General features: G+C 49.3%; 1 protein-coding gene across 5 annotated transcripts in view; it reads left to right on the forward strand.

The window, feature by feature from the left end:
* Window positions 1-15,490: 15,490 nt before the first annotated feature.
* Window positions 15,491-27,515, forward strand: part of PAK4 (p21 (RAC1) activated kinase 4) — a 51,429-nt gene continuing 39,404 nt past the window's right edge. For 2 of the 5 annotated variants that reach the window (XM_010600322.3, XM_010600323.3), the window contains exon 1: window positions 15,491-15,596. The gene's annotated coding sequence lies outside the window, so the exon portion shown is untranslated. Of the gene's footprint in view, window positions 15,597-21,107; window positions 21,203-27,515 lie in introns of all 5 variants that reach the window. The other 3 variants (XM_064293626.1, XM_064293627.1, XM_010600324.3) reach the window with 3 other exon arrangements.

The raw sequence follows: 27,515 nt of genomic DNA on the forward strand, positions 1-27,515 counted from the left end.
TTTGTATTCTTGCCTCCCACTGGGGGCAGCTGACGAGCTTCACGATCTCAAAAAAATCCAAACCCTTTGCCATCGAGTCCATTCTGACTCATAGCAACTCTGTAAGACAGAGTAAAACTGCCCCATAGGGTTTCCATAGAGCAGCTGGTGGATTCAAACCGCCATCCTTTTGGTTAGCAGCCGAGCTCTTCATCATGACGTCACAGGCCTGCCCTTTTCCTCCACCCTTCTCTTCCTTCCTCCTTCCTTTCAGCTTTCCATTCATTTAACCATTACTTACTGAGCATCTACTATTTGCAGACCCTGTTCTCAGCACCAGATAGACAGGTGTGCCCTCAGGGAGCTGACAATCTAACCAGGTAGATGGACAGAAAACAAGATAAATAAGGAAAATAAAGAACAGGTTAGATGGTGATACAGGCTAAGAAAAAGCAGGGAAGAGGGTGGGGAGTGGGGGGGCAGTTATGATTTTCACTAGGTTGCTCAGGAAAACCTCACTGAAAGGGTGACATTTGATCTGAAAGAGAGGGAGGGAGACGTGTGGATGGAGATCTTGGGGAACAGCATTCCAGACAGAGGGAACAGCCAGTGCAAAGGCCCTGAGGCAGGACGGTGCCTGCCCTCTAGTGTCTGCAAGGAGGCCGGTGTGGCTGGAGCAAGGTGAGCAAAGAAAGAGTGGAGATGAGGTCAGAGAAATGACAGGCATCATGGGCCACAGTTGGGACTTTGTCCTTTACCCTGGCTGAGAAGGGGGCCTGGGAGGGCTCTGAGTGGAGGAGGGATGGGGTCTGACTCCAGGAGACCCAGGGCTGAGGGGTCGCCCAGGGGGAGGCTGTGTCCCAGGCTCTGGGTCTGCGCTGAGATATTTCAGCCTCCTCAGATCTAATTCCCACCCCAGCCCCTTCTTGGCTCCAGGCATATGGGCCTCGTTGAAGTTTCTAGAGCACATCAAGCTCTTTCTCACCTTAAGGCCTGGGCACCGGCCAGTTGCCCTGCCTCATCCCACGGCTGGCACCTTCTCAACCCAGGTCTCAGCCACAACACCGCATCCTCAGAGGCCTTCCCTGACCAACCCAGCTAAAACAGCCACCGTCACTCTGTCCCATCCCTGTTTTACTTCATTTATAGCTCTTGTATGGACCCCTGGTGGCACAGTGGTTAAGAGCTGTGGCGAACTACGCTGCTAACCAAAAGGTCAGCAGTTCAAATCCACCAGCCACTCCTTGGAAACCCTATGGGGCAGTTCTACTTTGCCCTACAGGGTTGCTATGAGTCAGAATCGACTTGATGGGTTTGGGGTTTTGTTTTTAATAGCTCTTATTGTTGTTAGCTGCCCTTGAGCTAGACCCTGACTCATGGTGACCCCACGCACCAGTTGTGGCTGGCTGCAGATCTTACCATCATGATCCATACAGTTTGCATTGGCTGATTTTCCGAAGTAGATCTCCAGGCCTTTTTTCCTAGTCTGTTTTTGTTTGGAAGCTCCGCTGAAGCTTGTTCAGCATCATAGCAACACACTTTGCATTCTTCAGTTCTCTTACTGATTTATTAACTTGTTTCTTGTCTGTCTCTCCTGCTGCTGGGGTCTGTGAGGGTGGTTCATGGATCTCTCACCTCCTCCAGGAAGCCCTCCCAGACCCCTTTCTCAGTCTGGGTTGGGGGCCCTGGGCACTCCGCACCCCAGTCATGCTCGCTGTGGGCTGTCCCTATCTGGGGATGGGTCTGTCTTCCACTGGGCCGATTGTCCACCCAGGAGAGCAGGGCCCAGGGCCACACCCTAGCATCACTCAGCACAATGCAGATGCTTCATAAATATTTGTTACCTTAATGAAGGCCATCACATGCCAAGCTCTGGCCAGGTAACGTAGGGGAGAGCGATGAGTCAGCCCCTGTCATGCCCTCTGGGAGCCCACAGGCAGGCAGAAAAACACAGTTACCCAACACAGGTGATGAGCAATGAAGGGATGCCACAGAGGGATGGATCAAGTCCATGACAACACAGCAGAGAGTCATTTCAGGCTGTGCCAAGGGCCCCAGCTGGATGCTCAATGTGAGCCATCCTGCCCGGGCTGGGTGATGCTGTAGCTGTCTCTAGGAGGTGGGGTCCACAGAGGACAAAGGCCTGGCACTGGAGCGAAACAGAAAAAAAAAGAAAAAAACCCAGTTGCTATCAAGTTGACTCCATAGCTAGAGTACTTCTGAGCTCCGCAGGGTTTTCAATGGCTGATTTTTTGCAAGTAGGTCACCAGGCCTTTCTCTCAAGGCACCTCTCGGTAGACTTGCATCACCAATGTTTCAGTGAGCAAATAAGCCGTTTGTACCACCCATGGACTCAGGAGCCAGACAAATGGTTCAAATCCCAGCTCTGCCACTTCCCATGTGAGTGTCCCCAGCCCTCTCTGAACCGTCTCTTTATCTGTAACATAGAATGAGAATGCTTTGGAAGTTGCCTTGGGGATTAAATGAGGTTGAAAGCCTTAGCCTTGGCTCCTCTTCTTCTCATCCCTGACACCCAATTAGCTGGTAAATTCTGTTGGCTGTGCCTTTAAAATCCATCTAGAATCCATCTACTCCTGCCTTCAGCCCCTCCCGCCCCCTCCCCCACTCCCCGGTCCTGTCTACTGTCTACCCTCATCCCCTGCACCTCCCTGGTCTCCCAGCTCCCACTCCTCCCCACAGTCTGTTCCCCTCACGCAGCCAGGGGGGTCTGTGAATACCTGAGTCCGGTCACATCCCTACCCTGTTCCCAGCCCTCTTGCCACTCCATCTCACTCAGGGGAAAAGTCAGAGTCCTCCCCGTGGCCCATGTGGCCTCACATGGTCTGCCGCGTCACCTCCCTGCCCTCCCCTCCTACCACTCATCCCCCTCACTCACTCTGCTCCAGCCACATAACCAAAAACCAAGCCACTGCCATCAAGCCAATTCTGACTCACAGCAACCCTGCAGGACGGAGTAGAACTGTCTCACAGGGTTTCCGAGGAGCGCCTGGTGGATTCACACTGCTGACATTTTTTTTTTTTTGGTTAGCAGCTGAGCTCTTAACCACTATGCCACCAGGACTCCTCCAGCCACATGGGCCTCCTCAAATATATCAGGCTACCCTCCTTCATTGGTCCTGGCCATTCCCTCTGCCTTGGAGCTCTGTTCCCCCAGGTATTTGCCTGGTCCCCTCCCTCCATCCTTTAGGTCTTGGCTCAATGTCACCCTCTCAGTGAGGCCTTCTCTGGTCACCTTATTTCAAGCAGCACCTCCATCCCTCGCCCCCAAACCCCACACCTTCCATCCCCCTTCCCTGCTTTATTTTTCTTCGAAGCACTTGGGCCATATGACCTACTCTGTAGCTACACGTTTAATTATTTATCTTTTATCTCCTCCTTTGGAGTATAAGCTCCAAGACCCAGGGATTTCTGCAGGTTCTGTTCTCCCCTGTAGCCCTAGTGCCTGGCATACAGCAAACGCTCAATAAACATTGGTTGAATGAAAGAAGGAAGGAAGGAAGAATAAGAGTAAGGTGCTTAGTATAAACCTGTCACGGAGGGAACATAACTAATGATAGGAATGACCGTGATTTAGGTGAACCAGACAAAGGCCCAGCCCTTGGGGTGCTCCCATTGCAGGGTGCTCAGGAGACAGGCGCATACAGCCGCTTGTGACACCTGTGATATGTGATATGCATGGGGGGTTACAGGCGGCAGGGCTGGAAACCCTGAGGCTTCTGCGCGGCCAAGCTGAGCAAGGCTTTTGAAGGTGTCTCAGTCATCTAGTGCTGCTAGAACAGAAATACCACAAGTGGAAGACTTTAACAAAGAGAAGTTTATTCTCTCACAGTCTAGGAAGCTACAAGTCCAAATTCAGGGTGCCAGCTCCAGGGAAAGGCTTTCTCTCTCTGTTAGCTCTGGGGGAAGGTCTTTGTCATCAATCTTCCCTGGCCTAGGAGCTCCTCAGCACAGGGACCCTGGGTCCAAAGGACGCGCTATGCTCCTGGCTCTTCTTTCATGGTAGCATGAGGTCCCTCTCCACTCCAGTCGCATCTCTCTTATATATTTCAAAAGAGATTGACTGGAGATACAGTCTATAGAACGAGTCCTTCATCGTTAACATAACTGCCCCTAATCCCACCTCATTAACGTCATAGAGGAAGAATTTGCATCCTGTAGGATAATCACATCAAATCACAAAATGGAGGACAACCACACATACCGGGAATCATGGCCTAGCCATGTTGACACACATTTTGGGGGGGACACAGTTCAATCCATGACAGAAGGCTACACAGCTGCCTGCCCAAAAGTCTCCCCACAAAGGGCAGCAAGGCCTGGGGGTCTGAAACTATCTGCCTCGTCCTCGTGCCTGTGGACAAATAAGCTGGGGAAAGCTTCTGGATCTCTGGGTCCATCCATTTAACAAATATTTGTTTACTAAAGTCCTTTGTTGCTAAAGGGGCCATTGGTGGTTCAGAGTAGAATTTTCGCCTTCCGTGCGGGAGACCTGGCTTGATTCCCGATAGATGCTCCTCATTCGCAGCCACCGCCCTTCTGTCAGTGGAGGTTTGCGTGTCGTTCTGATGCTGTATAGAGCCCTGGAGGCCCAGCGGTTAAGAGCTTAGCTGCTAGCTGAAAGGTCAGCAGTTCGAATCCACCAGCTGCTCCTTGGAAACCCTGTGGGGCAGTTCTATTCTGTCGTATAGAGTTGCTGTGAGTTGGAATCAACTCAACAGCAATGGATTTTTTGGGTAGGATGCCGAACAGATCTCAGAGGAGCTTTCAGACTAAGATGGACTAGGAAGAAACGCCTGGTGGCCTACTTCTGAAAATCAGCCAGTGAAATTCCTATGAGTCACAAGACTCCGATCCACAGCCCATCATGGGGACTCTGTGCCCAGGGTCGCTATGAAAGGGGTCAGCTGAAGAGCAGCTAGCAACAACAACATTTGTTGCTCAAATACATCAGAATTGGTTTCTGTTGACTGCAGCTAAGAACCACAAAAGATACACACACCTACTATGATCCAAGTCTGAGATACCGTGGTGCCTAAGATGACGTGTCTGCCCTCATAAGTTAAAATTCGGCTGCAGAGACAGAAAAGAAACCATGAAATCAATAAATAAGCCATGCAAAGATACTATCACATGTTATTTCCAGAGAGTGATTAGTGCCATGAAGAAATATACTGGGATATAACTGTGGGATAGAAAAGGGGGTCTGCTTTAGACAGGATGCCCAGGGAAGGCCTCTCTGAGGAGATGACATGTAAGGGAAAGATAGTCAAAGCAAAGAGCTAGAAGAGCGATACAGTCAAAGGGAACAGCAAGTGCAAAGGCCCTGAGGCAAGCCTGACCTTGTGCATTGGAGGAACACCCATGAGGCCAGAGTGGTGGCATGGAGCGAGTAGGGTTGCCGTATAGCATCCACAATGCCTGGTTAAGTTTGAATTTCAGATAAACAATATATAACTTTTAAAATTATAAGTATGGCCCAACATGGTGTGGGATGTACTTACACTAAAATATTATTTGATGTTTGTCTGAAAATCAGTTTCAGACAAACAGTATGTAATTTTTAAAATTACAAGTCTAGTCCAATATAGCATGGGGCATACTTTTACTGAAATATTTGATGTATGTCTGAAAATCAATTTCGGATAAACAGTATGTAATTTTTTAAATCATAAGTACAGCCCAATATGGCATGGGATATACTCATACTAAAATATCATTTGATGTTTGTCTGAAATTCAATTTTAGCTGGGCATCCTGTCATTTTATTTGCTGTATCTGACCACCCTAGGAGCAAGCAAGGGGGATATAGAGAGGGCAAAAATGGAGCGGGGAGATACTAGGCTCTCCCCTGGACATGCGTGAGGAGGGAGATGCTCTTTGAGGTTCTAGGGGGGGCCTTTGTTGTAGGGGAGTCCTCCTCCCTGGGCAAGGGCACCTCCTCTCAGCTCTTTCCCCCCTCCAAGACCTTCCTCCAATTCTTTGCTGCTTTTTTTATTTCTCTTTTCACCAGATTTCAAAACTTGACCGTTGTTGTTAGGCGCTGTTGAGTTGGTTCTGACTCATAGCAACCCTGTGCACATCAGAATGAAACACTGCCCAGTCCTGAGCCATCCCTATAATCGTTGTTATTCTTGAGCTCGTTGTTGCAGCCACCCTGTCAATCCACCTCATTGAGGGTCTTCCTTTTTTCTGCTGACCCTGTACTCTGCCAAGCATGATATCCTTCTCCGGGCTCTGATTCCTTCTGACAACATGTCCAAAGTATGTAAGACGCAGTCTCGCCATCCTTGCTTCTAAGGAGCATTCTGGTTGTACTTCTTCTAAGGCAGATTTGTTCGTTCTTTTGGCAGTCCATGGTATATTCAATATTCTTCACCAACACCACAATTCAAAGGCGTCAATTCTTCTTCAGTCTTCCTTATTCATTGTCTAGCTTTCACATGCATACGATGTGATTGAAAATACCATGGCTTGGGTCAGGCGCACCTTAGTCTTCAAGGTGACATCTTTGCTCTTCAACACTTTAAAGAGGTCCTTTGCAGCAGATTTGCCCAATGCAATGCATCTTTTGATTTCTTGACTGCTGCTTCCATGGCTATTGATTGTGGATCCAAGTCAAATGAAATCCTTCACAACTTCAATCTTTTCTCCATTTATCATGATGTTGCTCATTGGTCCAGTTGTGAGGATTTTTGTTTTCTTTATGTTGAGGTGCAATCCACACTGAAGGCTGTGGTCTTTGATCTTCATTAGTAAGTGCTTCAAGTCCTCTCCACTTACAGCAAGCAAGGTTGTGTCATCTGCATAACGCAGGTTGTTAATGAGTCTTCCTCCAATCCTGATGCCCCGTTCTTGTTCATATAGTTCAGCTTCTCGGATTATTTGTTCAGCATACAGATTAAATAGGTATGGTGAACGAATACAAACCTGACGCACACCTTTCCTGACTTTAAACCAATCAGCATCCCCTTGTTCTGTCCGTACAACTGCCTCTTGATCTATGCAAAGGTTCCTCATGAGCACAATTAAGTGTTCTGGAATTCCCATTCTTCACAGTGTTATCCATAATTTGTTATGATCCACACAGTCGAATGCCTTAGCATAGTCAATAAAACATAGGCAAACATCCTTCTGATATTCTCTGCTTTCAGCCAGTATCCATCTGACATCAGCAATGATATCCCTCATTCCACGTCCTCTTTTGAAACTGGCCTGAATTTCTGGCAGTTCCCTCTTGATATATTGCTGCAGCCATTTTTGAATGATCTTCAGCAAAATTTTGCTTGCATGTGATATTAATGATATTGTTCTATAATTTCCACATTCAGTTGGATCACCTTTCTTGGGAATAGTCATAAATATGGATCTCTTCCAGTCAGTTGGCCAGGAAGCTGTCTTCCATATTTCTTGGCACAGACGAGTGAGCACCTCCAGCACTGCATCTGTTTGTTGAAACGTATCAATTGATATTCCATCAATTCCTGGAGCCTTGTTTTTCGCCAATGCCTTCAGAGCAGCTTGGACTCCTTCCTTCAGTACCATCAGTTCCTGATCATATGCCACCTCTTGAAATAGTTGAACATTGACTAATTCTTTTTGGTATAATGACTCCGTGTATTCCTTTCATCTTCTTTTGATGCTTCCTGTGTCATGTAATATTTTCCCCATAGAATCCTTCACTATTGCAACTCGAGGCTTGAATTTTTTCTTCAGTTCTTTCAGCTTGAGAAACGCCAAGCGTGTTCTTCCCTTTTGGTTTTCTATCTCCAGCTCTTTGCACATGTCATTATAATACTTTACTTTGTCTTCTCGAGACCCCTTTGAAATCTTCTGTTCAATTCTTTTACTTCATCAATTCTTCCCTTTGCTTTAGCTGCTCGATGTTCGAGAGCAAGTTTCAGAGTCTCCTCTGACATCCATATTGGTCTTTTCTTTCTTTCTTGTCTTTTCAATGACCTCTTGCTTTCTTCATGGATGATGTCCTTGATGTCATTCCACAACTCATCTGGCCTTCGGTCACTAGTGTTCGATGTGTCAAATCTATTCTTCAGATGGTCTCTAAATTCAGGTGGGATATACTCATGTTTTGGGTCTTGTGGACTTGCTCTGATTTTCTTCAGTTTCAGCTTGAACTTGCATATGAGCAATTGATGGTCTGTTCCACAGTTGGCCCCTGGCCTTGTTCTGACTGATGATATTGAGCTTTTCCACCGTCTCTCTCCACAGATGTAGTCAATTTGTTTTCTGTGTGTTCCATCTGGCGAGGTCCATGTGTATAGTTGCTGTTTATGTTGGCGGAAGAAGGTATTTGCAGTGAAGAAGTCGTTGGTCTTGCAAAATTCTATCATTCGATCTCCAGCATATATATATATTTTTTGTTGTTAACAGTCAGTGTGTTACTTTCTCACCTGAAATAAAATAAAACTACTGTCAAGTTAGTAACTTTATTTTATTTCAGGTGAGAAAGTAACACACTTACTGTTAACAGAAAACCAAATTCTCACCATGCAAAAAAGGATAAAGTAGAACTGGAACTTTCCCTGCTCTCCCATCCCTGACAGTTTCTCATTTTTACTGTTTTCAGTATTTCTCCTACAACCCTGGCCTTTTTTTTTTTTTAATGAACATACTAGTGTATGATGTGGACGTATATGTAATCTGTTTTTATTTCCTGCTTAAATTAATGTGCCCATAAAATCATCTCTCTACTGCTTTTTTCCCTCATTTTTTTTAAAAAAATAAGCCTTGTATATTTTTTAAAAAAATAAACCTTATATTTTAGAATTGTTTCAGATTTACAAATGAAAATTGGGACTGTAGCCCAGAGTTTCCGAGACCCCGTCAGCCAGTTTCTCCTAGAATTAACACCTTACATTCGTATTACGTTTGTTACAATTAAGGAATCAATCTTGATACATTACTATTAGCTGGAGCCTATACTTTATTCTACTGCATTTCAAAACCCTTTCTTTTAATATAATTCTAGGGTCGCTGTGAGTTGGAATCGACTCGACAGCGGTGAGTTTTTTATTAAGATTTAATTTAGTACAATTAGCTGCGCCCTTTTAAAATGAACAATTTGACGAGTTTTGACAGTTGTGTATATCCATGAAACCAGCACCACAATCAAGATGGAGAACATTTCCCTGACTCCCAAAGGCTCCTGCCTGTCCCTTGGCAGTTAACCCCTCCCTCTGCACAGCCCCAGGTAGCCACTAATCTGCTCAGTTGCTAGATTGGCTTCACCTTTTCTTCAGTGCTAAGGAGCCTTGGTGGTGCAATGGTTAAGAGCTTGGCTGCTAACTGAAAGTCAGCCGTTCGAGACCACCAGCGGCTCCTTTGAAACCCTGTGGGGCAATTCTACTCTGTCCTATAGGGTTGTGGAGTCGGTATTGACTCAATAGTAGGGGGTTTCAGGTGTTTTTTTTTTTTTTTTTTGGTTTTATAAATAGAATGGAGCCCTGGTGGCACAGTGGTTAAGAGTTACGGCTGCTAACCAAAAGGTCGGCAGTTCAAGTCCACCAGCTGCTCCTTGGAAACCCTATGAGGCAGCTGTCCTATAGGGCCACTATGAGTCAGTCAACGGATAGAACCCACCAGCCACTCATGGGGAGAAAAGCCCTGGAGATCAGCTCCTGTAACAAGCTGGAATTGACTCGACGTCACACAACCACATAAACCGAATAGGTTCCTGGGTGGCACAGATGGCTTGCATTGGACTATCAACGTAAAGGTTGGTGGTTTGAACACACCCAGCGGTGCTGTGAAAGAAGGACCTCGTGATCTGCTTCTGTAAAGGTGACAGGCAAGAAGATCCTGTGGGACAGTTTGTAACACATGGAGGCCCCATCCGTTGGGACTGACGAGAGGGCAATGGGTTGGTTTTGGGTGATGAATTGTAGCCTTCAGAGATGGACTTCTTTCACTCAGCCTAACGTATTCGCGAATCAACCATGTTGTTGCCCTGATCAATAATCCTGTCCTCTTTATGGCTAAGTACTAGTCCACGGGATGTATGGACTGCAGTGTGTTTATGGTGCATATTCTGGGTTGTTTCCAGTTTTTCTCAATTATGAAGACAGCTGCTCTAACATTCCTGTACAAATCCCTGTGCGAATAAATGCTTTCCTTTCCCTTGGGTGCGTCCTCGTCTTCCACGTTCCTTTTGTGGCTGCATAGATGTATCTTATGGCATGGGATTTTTCTTTCTAGCTCTGCTCATCACCTCATTTTATGTTATATTATTTATTTGTTCGTGTGTTTATTATCTATTTCTCAAGCATTTGTTCACCAAAAAGTAGGAGAAGTGGCTTGGAGCTCAGACCCTGAAGCCAGGCTGCCTGTGTGGCTTTGGAGAAGTTACTTAACCTCTCTGTGTCTCACTTTCTATATTTGTAGAATGAGGATAACAATAGCGCATACTTCACAGGGTTGTTGTAGGGATTAAATGAGTTAATACGTATAGCCTATCACATAGGAAATGCTCAGTAATAAATGTTGTTGTTGGGTGCTGTCGAGTTGGTTCTGACTCATAGAGACAATATGTACAACAGAATGAAACGCTACCCGGTCCTGCACCATCCTCACGATCATTGTCATGCTTCAACCCATCGTTGCAGCCACTTTGTCAATCCATCTCATTAAGGCTCTTCCTCTTTTTCACCGATCCTCTACCTTACCAAGCATGATATCCTCCAGGGACTAGTCCCCCCTGATAACATGTCCAAAGTATGTTAGATGAAGTCTCACCGCCCTCTCTTCTAAGGAGCATTCTGGCTGTACTTCCTCCAAGACAGATTTGTTCTTTCTTTTGGCGGTCGAAGGTATATTCAACATTCTTCGCCAACTCCATAACTCAAAGGCGTCAATTCTTCTTTGGTCTTCCTTATTCATTGCCCAGCTTTCACGTGCATATGAGGTGATTGAAAACACCATGGCTTGGGTCAGGCGCATGCTAGTCCTCAAATGTTTGCTTTTATTATTGTTCAACACAACACGATTGGCACACAGTAGGCATTCAATGAATGTACTTATTGAATGAACTTGAGCAGTTCTTAAGAGGACCAGCTTTGAGTCAGACTTCCTGGTTACAATCCTAGCAGAGTTACTTACAAGCAGTGGGACTTTGTCCCACTTCCTAGCTTTGTCCCACACCTCAGTTTCCTCGTCTGTAAAATGGGGCTATGGATCCCATCTTAATGGTGAGAATTAGTAAGAGCATGTAGGTAAAGTGTTTAGGTCTGGCATAAAGACCAGCGGAAAAAACTGGAAAAATTATGATACATCCATAATTAAAAAACAAAGGTGATAAAAATTCTTACTAAAGTAGCATTTTGTCTATGTCTTTCTTTTTCTATAAGACCAATTCCTAGAAATGGAATTGCTGTCTCAAAGGGTAAACCCATTGCCACTGAGTTGATTCCAACTAATAGCGACCCTATAGGACAGAGTAGGACTGCTCCATAGGGTTTCTAAGGCTATAATCTTTACGGAAGTAGACTGCCACGTCTTTCTCCCATGAGTGGCTGGTGCGTTTGAACCACCCACCTCTCAGTTAGCCAAGTGTTTAACCAATGTGCCATCAGGGCTTCTGTATCAATGGGTTTAAACCCCAAAACCCACTGCCTTGAGTTGATCCTAGTTACCCTGTAGGACAGAGTAGAACTACCCCACAGGATTTCCCAGGCTGTAAATCTTCATGGAAGCAGATAGCCACATTTTTCTCGCACTGAGTGGCTGGTGCATTTCAACTGCTGATCTTTCAGCTAGCAGCCAAGTGCTTTAATCCCTGAGCCGCCAGGGCTTCTGTATCAAAGGGTAGATAGCATTACTAAGTTGCCTGATGCATGCTGCCAAAAGGCTGTTGCAGATCGCAACCCCCCAAGTGGAGTATGACAGTGACTGTTGTTTTGCATTCCCATTAACACTGATTATAATATTTCAAAATATTTTTCTGAAATACCAAAAACAAAACACAGTGTATAATATCTATTTCATTACTTTCTTGTTCACCAACTCCTTTCTATTCTTATTCATTGTCCTTTGTTTTTTTTCTTCTTGTCCATGTCCTTTGCCTATTTTCCTATTGTATGTTATGTTTATCTTTCTTATTGACTCGTAAATGCTGTTTACATATGAAAGACAAAACTTCACTTGCCAGCCACATTTTGCAACTTGTCTTTTTTTCTTGATGTACTGAACTTTATTTTTTTTACATGGTCAAATCTGCCTCCATCCTCCCTCCCCTCCTGTTTCCACCTGCTTACCACCCTTTTTGGAAGCCCTCCTTAGGAGGCTGTTTTGGGACCTGATTGATGACACTGAGGAAGCCCTTGGGGCAAAGTCTGTCACTGGGATTGTTCTAGGGGTATGATCTCTGACCGGAATCCCCAGCTTACATTATAAAAGGACTTCCCTAAATGTGAGCTCTGGTGCCTGACACCTCTGCAGTCTGTGCCAGACCTTTAAAGAGGCAAAGGCTGCACCTAGCCCTCCTCCCACCACTGTGAACTGAACAAGGGGCTGTCATACCAACCACTGGCCTTGCTTTTTTAAAATGGAGATTCTGTAAGGTATAAAGGTTCCCAAAGAACACACAACAAGAATTCTTAATGCTGGTGAGGGTGCTTTAAAGGGCACATTCTCTGAACGCTGATGGCAGTAAGAATCGTCTACATGCAGTGTGTGTCCCAGGCCATAAGGAGGCAGCATACGGCAGTTAGTGAGAGCAGTGGCTGGAAACTAAAGCTGGGCTAACCAAAAGGTTGGCAGTTCAAATCTGCCAGCCGCTCCTTGGAAACCCTATGGGGCAGTTCTACTCTGTCCTATAGGGTTGCTATGAGTCTGAATTGACTCAATGGCAACGGGTTTGGTTTGGTTTTCTACCCTATTGCTGTGAGCAACTTTGAGCAAGTGAAGTTATATCTCTAAGCCTCAGTTTCCTCATCTGCATAACAGGGATAATCATAGCCCCTGTGGTCAAAATTACAAAATTTTGCACCATGCCTGGTATGTAGACATGCCTGAAACATGGGAACTGTTATTATTACTAAATTTTAGAGGTGTGCATTCCCTTTGATGTCCTCAGCAATTCTATTTGTGGTCAACTATAGGGTTGCTAGGAGTTAGAATCGACTCGAAGGCAGTGGGTTTGGGTTTTTTTGTTTTTTCAAAGGAAATAATTAGAGATATGTAGAAGTGTTTAGCTGCTTGGGTTTTTTTTGGGGGGGAGAGTTATTTATAATATCAAAATATTTACCACAGCTCAGATGCTTAACAAGAAAGGGTAGTTAAACTAGTTTTTTGATAGGGTGGCATTTTATGCAGCCATTAAAACTAAGGTTTTGAAGAATATTTGATGACATAGAAAGATACTGGTGATATTTATAACACTGTTTTCAAAGATATGAAATTCTTTACGGACATGTGATTCTGATTCTGTTTTTTACAAAGGGGAGGAGCAGGTAAATGTAAAGGAAAAAAAAAAACCCGTCATGTAGTCATTGCCTCCACAGACACTTATTAAAAGCCTACTATGTGCTAGAGTAGCAGCTCAGGTGGTGCAGTGTTTAAGCGGTCAGCTGCTAACCAAGAGATCAGTGGTTAGAATCCACCAGGTGCTCCTCGGGAGAAAGATGCGGTGGTCTTCTTCCATAAAGATGACAGTCTTGGAAACCCAAGGGGCAGTTCTACTGTGTCCTATAGGGTCGCTATGAGTCAGCATCAACTAGACAGCAACAGGTTCCAGGTATGTGCTGGAGTCCTGGGTGGCACAAACAGTTAAGCATTTGACTACTAACTGAAAGTTTGTTGGTTCGAACACATCCAGAGGCACCTCGGAAGAAAAGGCCTGGCGATTTGCTTCCGATGGAGTGCCATGAGTTGGAATGGACTCCACAGCAACTGGTTTGGGTTTTTTGTTTTTTTTTGTGCTAGATTATACTGGGGTAGGAGAGATGCATCAAAAGCTTAAGCGTGAACCCCTGAGGGAGCAGGGGAGCAGTGGGATGCAGACCCCAAATTCTCATAAGACCAGACTTAATGTTCTCGGACTAGAAGGACCCCGGTGATCATGGCCCCCAGACCTTCTGTTGCCCCAGGACAGGAACCATTCCCGAAGCCAACTCTTCAGACATGGATTGGACTGGACAGTGGGTTGGAGAGGGATGCTGGTGAGGAGTGAGCTTCTTGGATCAGGTGGACACTTGAGGCTATGTTGGCATCTCCTGCCTGGAGGGGAGATGAGAGGGTGGAGGGGGTTAGAAGCTGGTGAAAAGGACACGAAAGGAGAGAGCTGGGGGAGAGAGCGGGCTGTCTCATTAGGGGGAGAGTAACTGGGAGTGTGAAGCAAGGTGTATATAAGTTTTTGTGTGAGAGACTGACTTGACTTGTAAACTTTCACTTAAAGCACAATAAAAATTATTAAAAAAAAAAAAAAAGTTGAAGCATATCTCTGTTGTTGTAGAGTTAGCTGCCAGCAGGTTGGCCCTGACTCCTGAGGATACCTGGGAGAAGAGTACGTTCCAGGAAGAAGCAACAGCCAATGCAACAATTCTGAGGTGGGAGAGTGCCTGATATTTTCCCGGAACACTAAGGAGGCTGGAGTCCAATGGGTCAGGTCATAGAAGAGGATGTCTGAGTCTACTTTATATGTTTTTTGTATTTTCCAATTTTTTGATCAATTAATTATTTTAAAGAGTTAATATCTATATACGTATGCATATGTATAAAGTTAGTGGGTATGTATCAAATAGCATCTGGGTTCCCTAGTCAGGTTCTCTGGCTCAGACAGACCATCGTTCAAAATTCGTCATATATTTCCCGTGATCCTTAGCCAGTTAATCCAGTCCTCTGAGCCTCAGTTTATTTACCTGCAAAACCAAAAAAAAAAAAAAAAAAAAAAACACCCAAACCCATTGCCGTCAAGTCAATTCCCACTCATAGCGACCCTGTAGGACAGAGTAGAACTGCCCCATAGGGCTTCCAAGGAGCGCCTGGTGGATTCGAACTGCCAACCTTTTGGCTAGCAGCCGTAGCTCTTAACCATTACGCCACCGGGGTTTCCATTTACCTGTAAAATAGGTATAAATAATACAATAGGGTTTGTTTTGAGTATTCAGGTCGAAAATGCAAGCAAAGCACTTAGCCTGGTGCCTGCCACACAGTAAGCGCTCAAGAGTTGTTTCCGGCAAATTATTATCTATAACCGTCTCCCACCCCCTAACTCTGGTGGAACGTGGGTGGATATTACAAGAAAACAGTTATTTCCTCTTTAAGATCCAGGCTGGGCCGGGAGCCAGCCACTCTTTCCAAATTTTCCAATCCCCGCTTGGCATTTTCCGCCTGCCGACCTCCGATTGGACGATATGCACCAATCAGAAGCCGGAGCGGGACCTGCCAGGCTCCCAGCTCCGCCCCTGCGCGGGCCCTTCCCCCTGCCCTGTCGGCCCCGTTGCTATGGGGACAGGCGGGCGGTTGGGGGGGGGGAAGCCCCGGATGTTCGTTGGGTATTCAACATGGCGGCGGCAGTGGCCGCGGTGGACGCGGCGCAAGAGAGCTGAGGGCGGCGCGAGGGCGCGGAGTTCGGGGCCGAGCAGGTAGGCCGCGAACGATTGCGAAGCTGGGTCCGTAGGGTCCACGATCTGGGGGAGGATTGGGGTGGGCCGGACGGAGCTGTGGGAGAACGCTTATGAGAGTAGGGGGCGGGTCCGTCAGGGTCAAAGTTCGCTCCTGCAGGGAAGGGTCGCATGGGAGGGGTCGGGGGTCAACGCTGAGGGGAGGGAGGTGTGAGGGAGGTCGGAGGTCAAACTGTAGCCAAGGGGGCGTGGCGAAGGGGAGCGCAAAGTTCGAAATTTGAATTGGGGGCGCTTTCGAGGGGGTCCGTGAGCGTCTAAAAAGAGGTCAAAGTTAATGATATGAAGGGAGGGTGCGGCTGCGAGGGTCAGGAATCAAACCTAGAGGTGCGACGGATTGGAACAGATAAACGAGATTTAGGTTGGGGGCCGCCTTTTATGGGCTCAAAAGTGGAATGTGGCCAGAAAGGGCAAAGGTCGGAAACTGAAGGGCAGACAGATGGTCTGAAGGATTGAAAATTAAAACCCAAATGGGGCGTATGGGGGAAAGGGGACATTCTGGGCAGAGGTCAGAGGTATTTCCTGATGGGAAGAGGAGCCTCTCTCCCACAAATGATGATGATGATAATAATAGACACTCATAAAGCATTTAGGTGCCAGATCTTGTTCTAAATGCCGTACATATATTAACACATGTGTAATTCTCACTACAATCTCATGGGTTTGGTGGTGTTATTCCCATTTTAAGATGAGGAAACAGGATCAGAGAAGTTAAGTGAATTGCCCGAAGCCACCTAGACTCATGTACTTTGGACTTGTTACCAGGAGGGATCTGTCCCTGGAGAGGGACATCATGCTTGGTAAAGTAGAGGGTCAGCAAAAAAGAGGAAGACCCTTGAGGAGTGGAACTGACACCGTGGCTGCAACAATGGGCTCAAACATAGCAAGGATTGTGACGATGGCGGATGGCACAGGGGTTTCGTTCTTTTGTACACAGGGTAGCCATGAGTTAGAGGCGACTCATGGCACCTAACTACACTGCTACCTAGTGAACAAGTTGTGGGGCTGGGATTTGAACTCTGGAGTTCTGGCCCCAGAGTTGTTCTGTGCTCCTCTGCCGCTCATAATGGTTAATGTTTAATGAGGGCAGCTCTATGTCAGGCACTGTATTCAGTGCCCCGTGTACCTGGTGCCATTCCATCCCTACTACAGTCTTGTCAAGTGGGCAGTAGGGTTAGACCCATTTTACACATGATAAAAGTGAGGCTCAGAGGGCTTCTAATAGGTGGCAAAGGCAGATTTGAACCTGGGTCTGAATGATTCCAGAGCTCCTGCCTCCAGTTGACACACTGCCACATGGTAGATTGCCTGTGCATCTGTTCCTGGAAGCAGGGGGCTGGGCCACTACCTCCCTGGGCAGGAATGGATTGTCTCTGGCCTCTGTGGAAGGGTGTGATCGGGAGGAGCAGTTCCCATGGGCCTATGGGGGGCAGGAGTGGGTGTTTATGGGTGGCCCAAAGAGCAGTGGGGATGGTCCAAGTGAGTCTGAAGGGCTTCTGGTTGGGAGACATGTCCCTGGGTGGTGACCCATGCAAAGCCAGGCACTGTCTGTTCTTAAAGCCCCAAGGTCTCACAGTGGCCCTCAGTCAAGCCCACCTCATTTCCTACTGCTCTCCCTGTCACTCCCCATGGCCCAGGCACACAGGCACACCAGCATCTTTGCTATTCTTCAGCTCTGCAGGCTTATGCCTCTGCCAGCTCTTTGACCTTCCTCTTCCCTCTGCCTGGAGTCCTTTCCCCACCCTGCCCCTTCTGGTCTCACTCACTCACAGCCTGGCCCTGACCACCCAGCTCTGCCAGCCCTCAGGCACCCTTTATCTCATTATCTGGTTTCCTTCCCAGCCCTTCCCTGTGTCCTTACCTTGGGTATTAGGTCAGATATTTGCCTTCTCCACTGGAATGTGGGCCCTGGGAGGGCAGGAACTTTTTCAGCCTTGTTCCTTCCTTGAATCCCCGCCTGAAGCCCTGCCTGGCACACAGAGGGTGCTCTGTAGCTGGTGGTAGGATGCTGGGCCCTGCTGGGTGCTGGAACTGTACACTGGACAAGACTCACAGAGTCTCTGGTCTCAGAGTATTCTCAGTGTCCCCTGATGGGAGCAGACTGGTACCAGACCTTCAGACAGCAGCACACGGTTTCATCCTTACAAATGTGACAGGGGCGTGTTCAGGGAGCCAGGAGAGGGCCATACCATGGGGGGAGGGGGCATTCAGGAGAGAGGTCAAAGGTGTTTTCTTTGGGTGGAGGAGCCTCTCTGCCTCTCTCCCTCAGATAGCGGTGATAATAGCAAACACTCCCAGATCCAGTTCTAAACGCAAGTGTGTCCCTTGGGGAAGCTCTGAGGAGGGGTGGGAAAGGTGCACCAGGCAGAGGGAACAGTGTGTGCAAATGCCCTGGGTGTGAGTGGAGGTCAGGGGACAGGTGCAGAGTCAGGGGCCTGTAGCAGCATATAGCCTTGCAGGGTCAGGGTAGACCCCTGGGGGCAGTAGGGTGGAGGGGGGCAGGACGAGGAGCTGCTCTGTGTGTGCGGAGCTGTGTGTGGCGGTACTGGGGGCAGCTCAGAAAGGCGAGGAGCAGGGATGCAGTGTTCACCCCCCAGCTCCATCCTCACAGGCTGTGTGCCTGAGGCCAAGTTACTTAAGTTTCTGTGCTTCAGTTTCCTTCTCCGCAAAATGGGGATCGTGTTGTGTCTTCCTGAGAATTGCTGTGAGGCTGCAGAGGGTGCGTGCACGTGGAGCGCCTGGTGCCGGCGGCACACAGCTTTCGCGGGCTAAGCATTAGCCTCTATGCTACTGCCGCTGCCACCTGGGAAGAACATTTCTCTGCCTGAGGCAGATTTAGTCCCTGATTTCTCTGTCCATCGCCCTGATTTGGGGGAGGTTATGTGTGCCTGTCTCTAACCCCCGACCTGTGCCTCTCAGCAGGCAGGTGGGCAGGAAAGGCCAGACAGTGAAAGCCGGGGCAGGGAGATGGCTTGCCCAGCTGAGTAACAGGCCTCAGCAAGTGGTGAGCAGGCGTCCACATGGGAAGCTCAGTCTAGCCCCAGCAGTGGGGGAGCTATCTCAGTCGGGACTGCTTTGTGCGTAGGTGATAGAAAATCCAGCTTAAACTGGCTCAAGCCAAAAGGGCGTTGATGAGTGATGGCTTCAAGTGGAGTTGGATCCAGGCGCCAGAGAAATTCTCTTGAGTTTGCCTGACTCCGTCCGTCTCTGGGCTCTACTTTCCTCTGGCCACCTCTCACCAGGAGCTCAGCTGACCCAGCCGCCCTTCTCCAGCAGCCCCAGTGCTAGCCCCTGGATGAACTCTTTAGGGGGCAGAGAATGTAGTGCCCCAATTGGCCAGGCCAGCCCAGTCATTTGCCCGAACTGTGTGATCTGAGAGTTGGGGAGGCATAGTTTCCAAAGGCAGAGGTGGGCCTGGGGACCACTACGGAGGTGGGAAGATGCCACCCAGGGGGCATCTCAGAGATGGTGAGGGGCCTCCCTTTCCCTCTGCCCCCTGACTTCTTCCGGCAGCCGCCCCACCTCCACTAGCTCTGGCATGGTCAGTGAGCGGGCAGCCTGCTCAGCGTCTCAGGGCTTGGGCCAGATAAGGAGAGATTGGGTTTTGCACTGGGGACCCGTGTTCATGTCCCTACCCCGTCACTTACCAGCTGTGGGACCTTGGGCAAGTGATTTCTTACTTGATGTTTTTTTCCTTTATAATTCATTTAAGGCAGTGAGAAAGTAGAGCTCCCAGTATAATGAGATGCCCATGCATCCAGTGCCCAGCCTGGGACCGACCGTATTGTGGGTACAGCTAGAGGCCGAGAACCTTTCCACACTTCCTTTCCCCTCCCTCCCTTCCAGTGGTAGCCACTGCCCTGGATCTGGTGTTCATCGTTCTGCTGCAGGTTTTCCTGCCTTTTCTACCCTTGCATGCATTCACAAACAGCAGAGCGGTGGGTCTCAACCCTTGTGACACATTGGAATCATCTGGAGAGCTTTGAAGAAATGCTGTTGCCCAGGCCCTGCCCGTAGGGATTCTGATTCCTTCAGTCCAGGGTGGGGCCCAGGCCTTGGCACCTTGAAAGCTCCCCAGGTGATTCCCCTGTCCCACCAGGGTTGGTCATCATTCTTAGAGTTCACCTGAATGCTGTTGTGCTAAACGTGTCCTTCGGCAACTTGCTTTTTTCCCCCAGCATTAGAGTTTGGATGTTTCTCCATGTGGACGTGTGTAGGGCTAAGGCAGGCCGTCTGTTCTCCCTGCTGTTGAGTATTTCTTTTTGTGATTGCACCGCACAGGAGCTATCCAGTCTCCTTTTGGTGGCCTTTTAGGTGGTTGCTGGTGGGGGACCGTGACAAACAGCACTGTGATGAGTGTTCTAGAGTATGTTCCCTGAGTGCTGTGGCCAGAGTCCGGGGCATACACCTGGCAGTAGCAGTGCTGGACCTTCCGCTTTCCTGTTGTTGTTAGGTGCTGCTGAGTTGCTTCTGATTCACAGCAACCCTGTGTACAACAGAACGAAATACTACCCAGTCCTGCACCATCCTCACAATTGTTGCTAACCCCCTTCCTACAAGTTGCCAAATTGCTCTCCTAAGCGGCTGTACCAATATGCTTCCCAGCAGGGCTTGGGTCCCTTTGCTCCACCTCTTTCTTTGGGCAAGTTTGTGGCCCTCCCTGGAAGGGTTTACCCAGCCGTGAGATGGATGGTCTTGGGGACTCCCCAGCCTGGTTGGGAACAGTCAGGGATATGGTTCATGGACAGGCTTAGCCAGGGCCTGGCACCCAGTAAGTCCCCATGCTCAGAGGAGTAGGCTGGAAGGAGCTTTGACCTTTGCCCTCCAGAGCATCCAGGAGAAGGGCTGCAGCTTTGACCCATCTCCTCTGCCAGGCAGCTCTCACGCCTGACAGTTGGGAAAGGAAACTGGACTGACTTGGATCTCAGGAAGGAGGCAAAGAAGGAGGTTAAGCTTGGAAAGGAATGGGCAAAACCTCCTTACACCCTTTTGGGAACTTGACCGTCAGTCTCTGCACAGCCCTGACCCTGCCCTCATGGAGTATAGCACAGTGGGGGAGACAGACTTGTCCCCTAGATGCTGGCAACCCAGAGGGGTCAGGGCCTGAACAGGGGAGGCACAGGGTCAGGGTTGGGATGGGGGGAGCACAGGTGTCTGTGGAAGCCCTGCAAAGGGGCCTGACCAGCCCGAAGAGTCAATGAGGGCTTCCTGGAGGAGTGTGTCAGGCTGCGAAAGGAGATGGGAAATGTAGAGTAGGTAGTGGGTACAGAAAGTATAAAGGCCCTGAGGTTGGAATGAATGACCTTGGGATGTTCAAGGAACATCCGCATGGCTGAGTGGGGGATAAGTGAGATGTGGGAGGGTGTGGCAGATAACTCCGAGACTGACAGGCTGAGGTAGGGAGTGTGGATTTCACTCTGTGCGTAATGGGAAGTCACTGGAGGATCTCACACATCTGGTTTCTCTTTTATAAAGATGGCTGAGTCTGCTGTGTGGGGAACAGAGTGTGGAGCACGTCAGCAAGGAGTCCTGTGAGGAAGCTGCTGTGATGGCCCAAGCAGGAGAAGAAGGTGGATAGGACCAGGCAGTGAGGGAGGATGGTCCTTTGTGCCAACCAAGGTTCTGAGTACTTCACCCATATAAACTCATTTAACCTTCGCAACAACCCGGGAGCAGGTGCTTTATCATTCCCATTTTACTGATGAGAACACTGAGACCCAGAGAGGTACATGACTTGCTTGAGGTCACACAGACAAGTAGCAGAGGCAGGGTTTGAATCCTGGGCAGTAGGACTCCAGCGTCACTGCTCATCAGGCTGCCCTCCAATGATTTGGAAGTGGTTTTAACAAGACAAGCTACTTCCTGTCCAGTGATTCTTACCCAGGCTCCTCTTTAGACGAAAGTTCCATAGGGCATACTCGACCTGAGTGGTTTCTAGGCAGTGGGTCCCTGCCTCCCTCAGAACCCCCAGTACCCTCTTTCCCTTTTTTGTCTAGGGCCTCCCCTCCCTGTCCTGCTGGCTCACAGTAGCCAGACTTCCTGGCCAGACACCAGGCAGGGGTGTCCCCAGCAGCTGTTTCTCCCATTACCCGAGCCTGATGGCCGCAGGCTGCCAGCAGGATACAGTCTCCTTCCCAGTTGTGGCCAGGAAAATGGGACCCTTCCCGCCCCAGCCACCCATCCGGGGCTGAGGCTTATTGTCTGCCAGGTGCCGTGGCCCACAGGAAGTTTGAGGGGGTCAGGGAGAATCCGAAGGGGAACTCTCCCAGGTCCCAGGGGAGCCAACTGTGGCAGATGCAATAGAAGCCACTGCCTTCTGCCGCCTGCCTCCTTGGGCCCTCAGCCCCTGCCCTGACCTTCCCCAGGGCGCTAGGTGCTCCGCTGTTGACCTGGGGGGGCAATGGGAACTCCCCTGCAGGGCCACATGGTCCACAGAGTCCCTCATCTGGCGCCCCCTAGCGGGGGGCCACTGAGACAGAGACTCAACCTCCCTGGGCCCTGGCCTTGTTGCCTGTTAAATGAGGGCTATAGTAGCTACTTCTCGGGCTCCTGGGAGGCTTTATGCAGGTAATGTGCTCAGCACGTTGCCTGGCCCGGTGAGCTCTTGGAGTTACACGTCCTAATTTGAACAGATCCAGCCTCCGTGCCCTCCCCTGGGCTGCGGTTTCCTCTTGGCCTGCGTCCTCCTGTTGTGTGCCTTAATAACCCTGCTTCTGGCAGTGTGGCGGCTCCGGTGGGCCGGCCACGAGGACGTCAGCTTTAGGAGCATCATCTCCGGCCTCTCTCCAGAGTCCCCAAGGGGAGGTGTTATTAATCTCATTTTTCTTTTCCTGCATTTTAATTTTAAGGAGGCACATTTTTGTTTTGTGTGCATATGTTACCTGTTCCCCTAAATAATAGTTGAAAAAGTGCACACGGGTACACAGTGACAAGGATGCTGTGCTCCCCACTCGGTCCTCCTTCCTGGAGATAGCCCTTCTTCCTGCTTCCTCTGGTTTCTTTCTTGCCATGTTTTTTCATTTACAAACCGCAGTTCTCCGCCACTTTTTTTGTGTTTTTATGCAAACGGAGCAGACTTAACTGGTTTGTGTTCTGCCCTCCCCACCGCCCCCCCCCAGCCCCCTTTTCAATACTGGTCTGTCCTAGAGCACCTTGCAGGGCTGTGTGATGCTCCCTGTGCCTAGACTGTCAGGCCATTCTGGTCTCCCCTGCCTCCAATCAGGGCGGCACACGCGCGTGACTGTAGCTGTGGACCCACACGTAGGAGTGGGTTGTGTGAAGATGTGTTCCCTGTTAACTCTGGTGGAGTGTCCTGTCCTTCCAGAGAGGACAGGCCAGTGGACACTCCCACCTCCGGTGTCTGATGGCCCCAGGCTTTCCTCACACCCTGATCAGCATGGCCGAGGTGTCATCTCACGCTTTGGCCTTTGCCGGTTAGATAGGCAACCAGTGGTCCTCAGTGGTTCTGATTTTGATGAGTAAAGTGGAGCAGCTTTGTGTTTATTGACAGCCATCGGGATTGCCTTTTCTGGGAGCTGTCTGTCATGATACCTCTACTTTCCTGAGAAGGGGAAACTGAGGCATAGATCAGGAACCCCACTGCAAGTAAGTGGCAGATCCAAAACTCCAGCCCAGGTCTACCTGGCCCCAGTCTGGAGCTCATAACCCTCTGACACAGCAGAGGTTGAGGGCACAGACTCTGGAGCCAGATGGCCCAGCTTCTTGTCCCAGCTCGGCCATTTGCTAGCTGTGTGACCTTGGAAAAGTTACTTCTCTGTGCCTCAGTTTCCTCATCTGTAAAATGGGAATGATGGTACTTCTTCGTAGAGTTGTTTTGAGGTTATAAATGCCTATTCTGCAGGCAAAATACAAAGTAATTGCTCAAGGACTGTTAGCTGTTAGTGTTAGTAGTCGTAGTAGTATTATATGTAATAATGTTAACAGACATCGTTCTAAGTGCTTCCCAAGAACTTGCTGAGTCCTCCCGACAGCCCCAAGACCTAGGTGTTATATTATTATTCCCTTTATAGGGGAAGAAATGGAGAACCTAGGAGACTTGTCCGGAGTCACAGAGCAAACAGAGCTGGGATCTGGACCTGGATGCCTGGCTGCTGAGTCTGGCCCCTAACCACTATGGAACACTACCTCTGCTGCCACCGTAACTAAGCTAGAGGAAGTAGAAGGCTCTCCCTCTCCTCTGCCTTCTATTGTGTCTTCATTCCAGACAGGCTAGAGCAGAGCTTTTGAGGGGAGCACCTTGACAGGTGGGGGCCTCCCTCCCTGCTCTCTTGGCTCCCACCCCTGGGCGCCCCTGCCTGGCCCTGGAAACTCTTGATAAAGCGGCATTGTGTGGTGGTTTCGGCCTTGCTTACCCCAGTTTCAGCCACTCCCACACCGCGGGGAAGCTCCTCTCCCCTCTGCCCTCCATGGCCAGCACTGGGAAAGGGGAGAAAGTAGGCCACTGCAGGCTGCCGGAGGGCTGAGCTTCTCTGCAGACGCAGCCCCCAGCTGAGCCCCCCACGCAGGCAGCCCTCGCCCACTTCCCTGGGGCCTGGGCTGCCACGCCTCTGCAGCCTGTCTTCCTCCCAAATCTCCCAGAGCAGCCTCATACAGAGTGTTTGATTCTGAAATGCTGTGTATATATTTACATGCCTTTATAACTCTGTTACTTTTTAAAACCTTTAATTGTGAGTATAATATGTCCATAGAAAAGTCAATAAAGCGGCATCAGTTTAGCAGATAATTGGAATGTAAATGAACACTTCACCACCACCTATGTGAAGACAGATAACGAAGCACCCAGGAGCCCCCTGAAGCCCCCTCTGGATCACAACCCCCAAATACCGATCACCCTCCTGACTTTGGTGGTCATCATGTCCTTGCTTTTCCTGAGAGTTTTTACACCTGAGTGTGCCGCTCTCAGTTATGTGCCGTTGCTTTGCCTGCCGTTGAACTCAGTGTAAAGGGAACCCTACCCTGTGTGCTTGTTTGTGTCCGGCTGCTGTAAGCATTTTGTCCGTGAGATCCAGCCGCGTGGTTGGGTGCACGTCTAGCTCATTCATCCTCGTTGCCGTCTAGTATTTCCCTGATAGGTGACTGACTTCTCCGTCTCCTGCTGTGCTGGCGGCTTGCCTGGTCTCCTGGCGTGAGTGCGCGCCTTTTTCTGGGGAGTGCATGCAGGACTGTGATGGCTTAAGGCCAAGGGTAGAGCATGTCACCTTCAGTAGACTCAGCCACAAAGTTTCCTACAGCGGTTGTGCCTGTTTACACTCCCACCTGTGACACGTGAGAATGTTTGTTGTGCCACGTCCTCACCAGCACTTGGTCAGACTTTTTCATGGACCTTGGCACTTTGTTAAACAATTCTTTTCTGCTGTAAAAGTAACAAGTGTTTGTCCTAATCAGATCGGTCTCTCTTGTTCCTTCCTCTCTCCTCCCCATGTTCAGTCCACTGTTACCGCTTTACAAATATGTGTCCAGTGCTTATTCCTTGATAGGCCTCATGCTGCGGCCGAGGTTGGACACAAACAGCAGGTAGCCCTCCCTGAGCTCACAGCGCTTGGCCAAAGAAAGACACAGAGACAGGTAAACGAAACCAGACTGCCGCTTCCCAAGCTCCCCGACTCCCAGTGACCCTGTCTCTTTATAGGCACCCCGTCCATCCTTTTGACTGGGCCATCCTGACTTGTCTCTTTCCCTCTTACTCCACATAGAAAATACCTGGAGAGCTGGCGGGTTTACCTTCGCTGTATAACTTGGTGCCTCGCACTCTTCTTCATCATCCCCTCAGCTCAAGCCACCCTCGTCTGCCCGGGACCATTGGAGGGGCCTCTTCACTTCCTGCTCCCACTTCTGCCTACAGTCTGTTCCCCGCATGCAGCCAGAGCAGCCCTGCGAACACCTAAGTCAGGTCATATCCCTGCCCTGTTCATGGCCCTCCAGTGGCTCCATCTCATTCAGGAGGAAAGTCTACAAGGTCACGGGAAGTCTAGGCCCAGCCTTCCTGTCTGCGGTGTCCAGCCTGGCCTTCCCTCCCTCCCGGCCTGCTGCACTGTCCTTAAACATTCCAGGCTGGCTGCTGCCTCAGGCCTTTGTTCCTGCTGCCCTCCATTCAGACCAGTCTCTGCTGACCTTCTCCCTCACTGAGACTGTCCCTGACCCTGTCTGTAGTGGTAGCTTCCATCACTGCCACTCTCTCCCCACCTTTCCCTGCTTGGTTTTCTTCGTAGCATCATCATTTGCGGGTCTGCTCCTTTATCATCTCCCTCCCCTCACTGTAACTTAGCTTCACAAGAGGTGAGAGGTGGAGGGGCATGCTGTGTGTCCTCAGAGTTTGGCGTGTAGTAGTTGCTCAATAAACACAGGTTGACTGACTGAATAAGCTGTTATCACCAGAGTATATAACAGAGGATCTGCCCTGGGCAGGGCAAGGCAGGGCAGGGCGGGGCTGGCTTTCCTGAGAAGGGAAGCCGACAGGAGTTAAGCTGGGAGCAGGCATGGGCACTCGAGGCCACCTGTGCAGAGGTCCACCAGTGAGACAGTGCAGGGGCTTTTTTTTTTTTAATTAACTTTTATTGAGCTTCAAGTGAACGTTTACAAATCAAATCAAACTGTCACATATAAGTTTATATACACCTTACTCCGTACTCCCACTTGCTCTCCCCCTAATGAGTCAGCCCTTCCAGTCTCTCCTTTCGTGACAATTTTGCCAGCTTCCAACTCTCTCTATCCTCCCATTCCCCCTCCAGACAGGAGATGCCAGCACAGTCTCAAGTGTCCACCTGATACAAGTAGCTCACTCTTCATCATCATCTCTCTCCTACCCACTGTCCAGTCTGATGAGTTGTCTTCGGGAATGGTTCCTGTCCTGGGCCAACAGAAGGTTTGGGGACCATGACTGCTGGGATTCCTCTAGTCTCAGTCAGACCATTAAGTCTGGTCTTTTCATGAGAATTTGGGGTCTGCATCCCACTGCTCTCCTGCTCCCTCAGGGGTTCTCTGATGTGCTCCCTGTCAGGGCAGTCATCGGTTGTGGCCGGGCACCATCTAGTTCTTCTGGTCTCAGGATGATGTAGGTCTCTGGTTCATGTGGCCCTTTCTGTCTCTTGGGCTCTTAGTTATCGTGTGACCTTGGTGTTCTTCATTCTTCTTTGATCCAGGTGGATTGAGACCAATTGATGCATCTTAGATGGCTGCTTGCTAGCGTTTAAGACCCCAGGCGCAACATTTCAAAGTGGGATGCAGAATGTTTTCATAATAGAATTATTTTGCCAATTGACTTAGAAGTCTGCAGGGGCTTTTGAGGAACTGAAGGAAGACTAACGTACAGTTTCCAGGGCAGCCTGGGTTTGGCCCTTTCTAGAATGAGGGTCCTTTGGGCGTTCTAGGGTTCCCCTGAAGTCCAGTGTGTAGCGTAGTTATCCTGGCACCTGGCATAGGAATACAAATGTGATTGTTTTCTTTTTATCCACCAAATGCTGTGGCATGCCTGGCCCCGGCCATGCGGTGTGCTGGCCTCCAGGGGTACAGTGGCGGAGCCACAGACCCAGTTGGTCTCCATCTGGAGCGTGTCTTTTGGCCCCTCAGCCTTGTAGGCCACCCAATGCTTGGAGGCAGGAGAAGGCCTAAAGTGACCTTGGGCCTGGGGATCCTTACTCTGGGTACAGGGCCTTCTGTAGGGTGATTAATAGGGAAAAGTAATTGAGGGTTTGCCAAGTGCCAGGCCCTGTGCCCTGCCCAGCTGTCTCAGGCCTCTGCTGAATCTTCCCTGGAATCTCAGGAGATGGCCACAACCATCTGACCCATTTCCCAGATGAGGAGAATGAGGCAGCCCCAGTGTGTGCCTCGTCCTGCAGGCTAGTGCTAAGAAAATCTGGCGATGGC

The sequence above is a fragment of the Loxodonta africana genome, chromosome 11, assembly GCF_030014295.1.
Source record: "Loxodonta africana isolate mLoxAfr1 chromosome 11, mLoxAfr1.hap2, whole genome shotgun sequence".
Taxonomy (NCBI): Eukaryota; Metazoa; Chordata; class Mammalia; order Proboscidea; family Elephantidae; genus Loxodonta; species Loxodonta africana.